This window comes from Plectropomus leopardus, chromosome 20, assembly GCF_008729295.1.
Source record: "Plectropomus leopardus isolate mb chromosome 20, YSFRI_Pleo_2.0, whole genome shotgun sequence".
NCBI classification, from domain to species: domain Eukaryota; kingdom Metazoa; phylum Chordata; class Actinopteri; order Perciformes; family Serranidae; genus Plectropomus; species Plectropomus leopardus.
The window spans coordinates 13529957-13539706 of record NC_056482.1 but is presented as its reverse complement, the minus strand read 5'-3'; the positions used below and the strand labels follow the sequence as shown (position 1 = coordinate 13539706).

Genomic DNA, 9750 nt, shown 5'->3' with positions numbered 1-9750 from the left:
TGAGTGGATGTGCACAATAAATTCACCAATGACTGCAGGCTGCTTCATCATTATTTTGATTATTCACAGGGTAATTTTGCCATCGCTCCGACTGTAAGTCCGAGCCAACAATGTGACAAAAGCTACTATCTTAAGGTGCTCACCAGTTACACCACAATCTCATTCAGCCCTAAACATGTGCAGCTTAGAGAGGAGATGAGAGTTGTTTCTCCCATAGTCCACTGATGTTATGTTCCTCTCCAGACTGACTCTGTATCACAACCACATCCTTAGCAGCAAGAGGCTGAACAGTGCACAGACGTAGTGGAGTGTGCAAGGATGCCATGCGGGGGCGCTGTTACATAGGTCTGAGTCACAGCAGTGGATGCGCACCCCTGGCAGCTCGTGTTGCTGGCAGTGTCTGGATGTGGCACAACCGCTGGTCAGGACGATACCCAGGGCCGCTGTAGGGACAGGAGGGGGAGACAGCCAGTCAGAGAAGAGTGACGAGCTTGTGTTTGGCTCAGCAAGAAAATAAAGCATAAGTAAGCACCAAAGACTGCAAGAGTGTAATGAGGAAGACATTTGGAAATCTTAAAGGCACACTCCGCAGGATGTGTCTTTACAGCTGAGAAACCAAGCCTCTGACAAATGGTACATGTTGTTCTCTTAAACCATAACTTGGAGAAGCACTGCAACAAAAATGGATTTTTTATGTCTATATTTAAAATCTGTATCATCTTTGAACCTTAATCTAATTCCACACTTGAGAGCTGCAAATTGGAAAATTTCTCACTTGTGGTTGACACAGGCCTATAGTCTGGGAGAAGAGACAACTGACTGGCCTACAATCTTGTTATACACTTTGTGAGACATTTAGATTGTTATGACTCCTTGCCGTGGTCCTTGCAGCCTAGAACCAATGAAACTAAAGTGCATAATGGAGTCTGGGAGCAGCAATATTTGGCAAAATCTAAACAAATGGAATTTCTTTCCTGAATTAAGATACTCTGGCATTTTTCATTAAAGGTCTAACGTGTGATCTATTGATCTATATGATCTATTGGCATCCAGCAGCGAGTTTGCAGAATTCAAACTTCTCCTGAGAAGAGTGTAGGAGAACTACTGTGGTTGAAGTGACAACACAGCGGCTCCCTCTAGAGCCAGTGGTTGATTTGTGCCTTTTAGGCTCCTGTAGAAACAACATGTCAGACTCGGAAGAAGACCCGCTCTCTATGCAGATTTGAACTGCTCATTTTAAGAAAACAAAAACACAACAATGTTATTTTCAGGTGATTCTAAACTAATTAAAACATTGTTATGAATATCATATAGTCTACCATTTCTGCCAATAGATGTCCCTACATGCTACACACTGGACCTTTAAAGTAGTTTCTATGATGAGATTTTACTGGCACTTAATTAGCATCTGTTAACATTTTATAATTTAAAATCTCCTAAAGTGGAAAATAAACAAGGATAAGGTCAACAGGGCATCGGGCCAACCTGAAATGATAAGTTCGCCTTCTTTATTTAAATTATAATGCCAGTTCTTAAAAATGGATACTTTCCAACCTGTACACTCTTTCCATGTTTTTGTTGAAACAACAGTTCTCACCGTTTAGTGCTTGTTTTTTGCCTCAACATGTTCAGAGTACATCATTAGCATTAGGTTGTTATTATTATTAAGGGTCTGACAATTAATGGAAAGCATTCCTACAGAGACTAAGCTTTCTGTTGACAAGTAAGATCTTTTTTTCCTTTTTTTTTTTTTAACAAGAAACAGCCCTAATATTCTGCAAGCCAACCAGACTCAGTTTAAATAAACTTTAATTTGATCATTTTCAAACACACTTCATTCAAAGTTGACAGAAACAAACCACAGAAACCGTCTTACTTTATCTTTCTGCTGTTCCAACAAAAACCAACTCTGGTTTGGTTGAAAGAAAACCTCAGTTTACCCAGTTAGATGTGAAAATACGCTGGCTTTATACATGCTAAAAATTACTGTTTATTTAAATGAAGTCTGGTGGAATTGGTGATGGCGGTTTCTGAGCTGTTTTCTGTTTAGACTAAAAGGATCTCTTCTATCTACTCTTTAACAAAATGGTCTATTTCTGTAGAGTCCGTTTTGTAATGTTGCCAGGCACTTAGAATAACAATATGAGCCCATCTGTGGCAAAATCAAGAACTTTTAGTGGATGTAATTTGACAATACCAAATGCCCTGAGTGGTTGCACTGCAGCCTGTTTGCCAGCTGCAGGACTCTCCTCAATACTGGACCAGTTTCAAAAATTGTTGTCCTCATTTTTTTTGTAATCATGAGTCATTTAGACACAAAAACACTGGAAAGTAGAGTCCAGGTTAGAAAAAATCCTTTAGTCTTTCCTATCTACACACCTTTCACTTTAATCATAGGTTGGAGGCAGCTGATAAGTGAAAGGACGTTTTTCAGGAGACAAGGGCACTGGACTGGTTATGGATTAAGGACAGATGACCTGTTTTTGGGGACAAAGGGGACTAGAACTCTAAGACTCTTATGGAACTTTACCAGCATCTGTTAGATTTGGGTTTGGCAGGGTCACATGAAGATTAACAGGCTGACTGGCCACAGATTACTGCCAAGACACGGTTTCAAGATTTTGACCGACAAGTGCTTGTCATACAATTTCCGATGGGCTGCCGTCAGTCCTTTTCTGAGCTTGCTGTTTCTCCGAGCGAAAGGAAAAGGTGCCTCATCAGCCCTTTCAACATGAGTGGCTCCTTTAGACATCAAGCAAAGGAACAGCTGTATTGTCCACGCTTCCACGGATATCAGCAGAACCACTCATCTGACCATCACTCTCCTGTCTTGGGTGTCCACATCCTCCATTTGACTTAACATCAAACAAGGAGTGACTTATAATTTACTCATCAAAGCACACCAAAGTGGGGTTATGTAACTATCCTCAGTGGGGGGAGCAGTAGAATATTCACATCAGCGGACAAAGAACATTAACATGAAAGTACGATTAGAAACGATTACGCCAATGTCCACTGGCACACCAGAGTGAATTAATCATGATTTAACAATCTTCCACCCCATCATGAAATATTCTTAGTATCACACACAGAGGCATTACCTAATTGAGTAAGGGGATGAAGAGAAGATAAAACTGTGATTTCAGCTTATTAGTCATTAAAAATTGGTAATGGAGGTTTACTCACTGCTCTCTGTCTTGATGCAGAAACGGTGTTTGAAGCCTTTGTGTGAGTGGGTGCAGGTGATGACCTCTGGGTTGGAGCAGCCCACGTCCACGTACCTCTGGCCCTGGATGATATTGCAGCCATAGCACTGCAGCCCCTGGACTGCCACGGACACACAGAAACAGTCCATGACAACTTGTTGGGATGCAATTTAAGATGATGTGGCAGCTTGTTTGTGGGAAACCACTGAGATACATAAGGAATGGAACCTTTGCTGCTATTTTGGGGCAATGGAAGAAACAGCTCACATAGATACTGAGCCTACAGGCGGGAGGACCGATAGTGACCCCTGGATGCTGCTCACACCACCATTATTATTTTTAAATACTGAAAGATTTAAATTTTACATAATAAGAAAGAAAAATTTGAAAATTGAAAACATTAGACCAAGCGGCAACGTCCGGGGCTGAAAAATTGAAGCCAATGTGAAAATGAAAACTACAGTTCTTCAAAGTTCTTAAGGCTGGTTCAGGAAGCAAGTCAATCCCAATTAACCCCCATGTTTTAAATGCCCAACCCTACAGCAGAAATAAACATGTTAACAGTCAGTGCAAAAAACAGATTTGATTTTCTATAGCTTATACCGCATTCCCACCAAAATTAGCACGTGCACGCGGGATTTTTAAACACGGGTAAACCCATGAGCTTGAGTGACAGACTGTCTGTGAGGCATCACCACAATCTACAAGCCAGAACCACCCCTCGCTCCTCTACGCTTCCATCCTTTTGCCCAAATGTGGTCACTTCTGACTCCAAAAAGGAGGCGCTCTAAATCAACATGTCTTCTTAATATTGCTCAATACTGTAGGTATGTTGGCATGGCCATGTATCAGCGTGGACATCAGTGTGGATGACAATAGATTCAGGTACATACATCGGTCTCTAGTGATTGTTGGGAAAAATGAATCTCTCTCCCACAAGGAATTGGTCAAAGTAGATGTAATGACAGACTAAAGATGAAAACAGATTGTAGTGAGTTAACAATTATGTCAATCATAGATTTATTTTACATCCAAAAGCCCTCACTGGGGGAAATGACATTTGTTAATAGGGAGTTGTTAAAAAAATACAACAAAAGTGGTCATATTTGTGTGCATGACAATTACCAGCATCCCTTATGTGTATGTCTGTCAGCTTGTCTATGTTGAGAAGCTATTCTCCTTCATTATACTGTATAGGACAAATGTTCTGCAATGCATTTTCAAGGCTATACCCTTTAATTGTTCCTGACATTTAATTTTACTTTTTTTTTGGTTAGAGATATGACATATTTGGCATCACATTAAATAAACTGACTGCTGCTGGAAGACATCCATCCTAATCAGACCCAACTATGTTGGTAACAGGGATAATGTTGCTTCAGAGCTGAAGTTTTCCAAGTCCCAAGTTGCACCCAAACAGCCACTTGAGTCCGAATTTAAATGATCTTTATAAGAACCAGATGTAGACTTGAATTGCGGCATCATAGTCCTTCCTGAAGGCATGCAACACATAAACAGTGCAAATGAGCTAATTTTAAAGCAATGCTTCAGTTAAACTGAAAGCAGCATCTTGCGTGGTATTTTGAGAGAAGTACATCTCAAAGGCTTCAAGATTCCCCCTAAACATTACGCAGTTCATCCAAGGACCATTGCTTTGGAGTTTGATTTTTGTTCTCATCTCGACGACACTCAACCACTCCTTCTCTTCTCTTCTCTTCTCTTCTCTTCTCTTCTCTTCTCTTCTCTTCTCTTCTCTTCTCTTCTCTTCTCTTCTCTTCTCTTCTCTTCTCTTCTCTTCTCTTCTCTTCTCTTCTCTTCTCTTCTCTTCTCTTCTCTTCTCTTCTCTTCTCTTCTCTTCTCTTCTCTTCTCTTCTCTTCTCTTCTCTTCTTCTCTTCTCTTGCGCTTAAGGGTGACTCACCCTCAGTAGTACACCCCATCCCAAGCTGTCTGCCTGCCAGCTCAAGCTTGTGATCTCAAAGCCGTGTCTCTACCTCTCAGCACCCTATAAGTGGTGGAAGCTACAGCACAGCGAGGGACTCGAGTGGGACTAAATCAACATGCAGCTAAATTATGTGGTTTACTTTCCCCTCTCAACTGGTGCCTAAAAATCATCAGTTAGTAACATGATCATTTGCCAGAATGGGTTTGGTGCCTGTGTTGCTAAAATAGGAGCTGGCACACATTGCACTGTCACACAATGAGGATTTTTAACCCTGTGAAAGTTTCTGGACATTTTCCCCTTTAATCCCGCCCCCTCCTTTTTTTAAACATACACTTACCTTTACCAGTTTGCTCATTGCCTTTACCCATATTTTTTGAAGAGATAGAAACCTCTTTGGTCAAGTTTCAAAGGTTTAAATATTTGTGAGAGCTGTCTGAATACAGCACAAGAAAAACCGATGCCTATCCAGGTTTCAAAGGGTTAAAGCACATCTTTTCAGAAATACATTTTTCCAAAGACCTCTTTCATCTTGCTTCTCCCGTGCCACTGTCTCACTGTCCAACTCTCTCAAGAAAGTGAGGCTAAGCCTAAACAGAACAAATCCACCAGAGCTTAAAGGGATTGTCCGTGGATTCAGACCCCTCACACACCTGTGCCTGACCTCCGAAATCCCACACACAAGATGGAAGATCAGCTTTGGCTGAAACCAATCCTCCCTCTTTATCTGTGCCGCCCTATGTGGACTCAGTGCGAAGGGCAGAGAGCGGACGGGAGCCTCTCGCTGCCTCTGCCCCGTTAAATAGCCCACCAAAAGCTCTGATGGAGCTTTCAGGAGTAAACTAATCCCAGGCAAATGCTCTTACAAAAATCACTTTAGAAATCTGCTGGAATCAATGTAAAGCCTCGCAGGGACAGAGAGCACATGCCAGCCAGCCTTTAGGGGATGTGTCATACTCCCCTGCTGGTGATACGCCATGCAGTCAAAGCTCTTATAAATATTGGAGTATGTCATTAGAGCTGGGTAATGGCTGTGGAAATACAGCACAGTGGAATGGTCATTTACATCTGGCAAACAACATGATTTATCAATTTACCATGATGTTATTTTGTTCCACACCGCACTCGTGAAACATTGAAAAGCTGCCTGGTGTGAGCGTTTGCCAACATAATGAGGACAAATTGGAAAGACATCCGGCTTTCCTGGCACAAATTCACTTTATTATAACCAAACCTTCTGCCAGTTTGCATTGCAAATGTTGATTAACTCTGTATATATCAAAATCTATTGTGACTTAAATCTAATGTTATCAATTATTGGTTTTGGGCACATTTAACATGCTAATTTGCAAATGAAGCTCATTTGCATTTCAGCACTGAGCCATTTACATTCATTACACTATTAAATGCATTTTTTATGAGCAATGTTTCAAGAAGAAGACAGCTGGGAAGAAAAAGTAAGCAGCACAGCGGACAAACAAAAAAAAATGTATCAAGGATTATCATAAGAACATTTGGATTTAATTTAGGAAAGGTCACTACTGCTTGTCTGTCTCATTATATATTATGCTTTGCTCTTTCAGTCAAATGAATTTATGCTTAAAATGAGCTTTCAGGGCACCATAAATATATTATACTAATTATGAATTCAAGATGATTACTGTAATCATGCATTACGTAATACATAATAGGTATTAAATTGTGTGCTATTATGGTATTAAGCTCCATGTCCTTTGGTGTTGTTTGTTGATGGTTATAGTTTATTAAAGTCCCTTAATACTATCATTTTTTTTGCATTTTTGTCTAATTTTGACATTATTTGAAAATCTAAGACAGAGGTCTATAATGCACTGCAATTATATCTGCGCCTAGCTGTATGTTGCCTCATGGATTTTGCTCTATTGATCATCATTAGTCTGCCCAGGAGCTCGCTTCACCCTCTGGTCTGGAGTTGGGATCAGAGGTGATCTGACTCAGACAGAAATACAAATCAAGCAAAATAAAGATCCCTGCACATAGCATCACCCCAGTTTCTTCTTGTTTGGCCCCCAGCGAAAGAAAGGTTGCAGCTGAGCCAAATCAGGTCAATCTTTATTGCTCTGTAGGGAAATTTAGTTTGCCACCTATGGCTATCACCTATTGTTGGGAGGCATAGATTTGAACTCCCAGGTCAATTAAATGCAGAACAAAGGCATATTTATTGGAGTCACCTTTCAACAGGGTTGTTCATTATATTAATGTGATCCATACTGTTGGTCTGGAGCATTCACTAGGATATTTTCTATCAATTTATGGCCGTGTTGTGTTAATATTTTGCAAATGTTTAAAGTTGGGTTTTTTTACAGTAATTTTTTGTATTTATATTGGGGTTTTTTCAGTTTATAGGACATCTGGCTGTACAGTATTTTAATGTTAACTTTGCCTGTGATATCACACACACACAAACACACACACACACATGCAGAGTCTGTTCTATGCACTTCATATGTTTCCATATGTTTCAAACCCAAAAACCATCCTACTCACCCTGTTTCGAGCTCAGTGTCCAAACCAAGATAATTCCAAGCCCATACACCAGCCAGGTGTGTAAAGTCATGGATGCAGCACAGTAGTGATGGTCAGTGATCAGTGCTGGAGGAGAGAAAGAGCCAGAGATTTCCTCTGCTCTCATCTAACAGTCCACCAAAAACAGATAGAGAGAGAAACCTAGCAGAGGTCCCACTTTCCAGAGCCTGAGCAGCCCAAGTGTCTCTCTCCACCCCAGCCTCGGCGCAGCTCACGCAGTGCGTGAGTTAACTGCCAGTGAGTGTCCAGTGAGAGGGGGAGCCAACCATCCAGGCAGTCAGTCAGCTCAGCAGCCAGTCAGGCAAAGAGATGAGGGGGAGGAAGATAAATGAGTGAGGGAACTAAATAAATGAATGTCTTCCTCAGCGGTCTCCTCACGTCTTGAGAAGCTGCTGGTGGTTTGATCATAAAAGGGGAAAAAAATCCCTCATGTCACCCCGTGAAGAAAAAAAGAACGCTTCTTTCATCACAGAGATGAAAACAAACACTGTAGCAAGTGGTCCTTTTCCAGTTTGGTGAAAACACATCATTCAGGATTAATTCCTGACTGATAATTCATCACTTCTAATAATAGCCCTATCACAATGTGTTAAAAGCCCAGGCGCTAAATGGGATGGCACACCAGGGGGGCCAGGTTGTGCATGTCTGTGTGTGTCTCTCAGCGAAGGAGCATTGCCAAAGGACACACACACACACACGCACACACACACACTTTCCCAACAGGGCAGGTTATCTCTGCTCTGTATATCACTGAGCTTGCACACTGGGGAGAAAATTCTATCTAATCAAGAATTAAAGAGCAAATCCTTTCTTAGAGACTGTAATGCCGGAGGATAAGGCAGGCTTTGCGGTAAGCCCTCGTTCCCTCCCCACCCAAAGCAACATATGGTCCAGCCTGATAGATGGCTGCCAATGATCGCTGTCATTCATATTAAGACATAGTTAGAGTGGCAAGTGTAGATTTATTCACATCAGTTTTGATCACAGTGGAATGCAGAAAAGCTGTTTTTTTTTCTCATTAGCGCTCATTTACAAAACAAACAATGCCTAATCATGTCTTGCAGTGCTTCTTTTTGTTTTGTCCCTGCACACACACACACACACACACACACACACACACACACACACATACACATATGCCTCTTTTTATTTGTAAGTATGTGCAGCTGTGTGTGAGTTGCGTCTCCTCGCTGTGCTTTTATTCATGAGTCATTTTGTTTGTGTGTGAGTGTGTGTGAGAGGAAAAAAACAGGGTGAGGGAAGAGAAATGTCAGCAGTGTGTACTATCTGTGTGAAGCATATGGAAGGTAGAAAGGGTGATGTGGACAGTTGTGTGTGTGTAGGAGGAGGTGAGGGAGGAAAAGATGCTGTTTTAAGCTTAGCTTTAATCAATATTCCTGTGTGTGTGTGTGTGTGTGTGTGTGTGTGTGTGTGTGTGTGTGTGTGTGTGACCTATAACCTTAAAGGAATAGTTTGACATTTTGGGAAACATACTTTCTTTCTGATAGTTAAAAGGGAAGATTGATACCACTTAAAAACTAACATGTTGCTGCTTTGTCAGTGGACTTCTGTGTCTATTTATTATGCTCTGGGTGTCGTGGCGTTTGATTGTTGGAACCATAGGAGGGCAACGCGTGTCGGCTTTTATGCGTTTTACATTGTGTCTGTCGACTTTGAATTAAGTGTGTTTCAGAATGTTAAAATTAAAGTTTATTTTAATGTAGTCTGATGAGTGTGTTGATAGCGATTTCCAGGCTGTTTCTGGTAAAACAAAAAAGTGTCTTACTCTTTAACAAAGAGGTCTATCTCTGTAGGGGTCCTGTCAATAAGTTTTCAGGCACTTATGATAACAAACTGAGTGTGTCAGAGGAAAAAACTTTTAGTGGACTTACACTGATGGTTTACTTTCCCAGAGTGGTTACACTGCAGCCTGTTTTAAAGCAGCGCAGCACTCTTGCTCAATACTAGACCAGTTTCAAAAATTGTTGTCTCCATTAGTTACTTAGTCAAAAATATGATCCAAGTCAAAAATTACAGAA

The 9750-nt window shown here is 41.1% G+C and overlaps 1 long non-coding RNA gene across 1 annotated transcript; it reads right to left on the bottom strand.

Annotated features, from left to right (window-relative positions):
- Positions 1–308: 308 nt before the first annotated feature.
- Positions 309–7738, bottom strand: LOC121959505. Its single transcript, XR_006106920.1, has 3 exons — positions 7673–7738; positions 3187–3327; positions 309–443 (listed from the first exon to the last, which is right to left on the bottom strand). It is a non-coding gene; the product is annotated as an uncharacterized LOC121959505 (long non-coding RNA).
- Positions 7739–9750: the final 2012 nt, after the last annotated feature.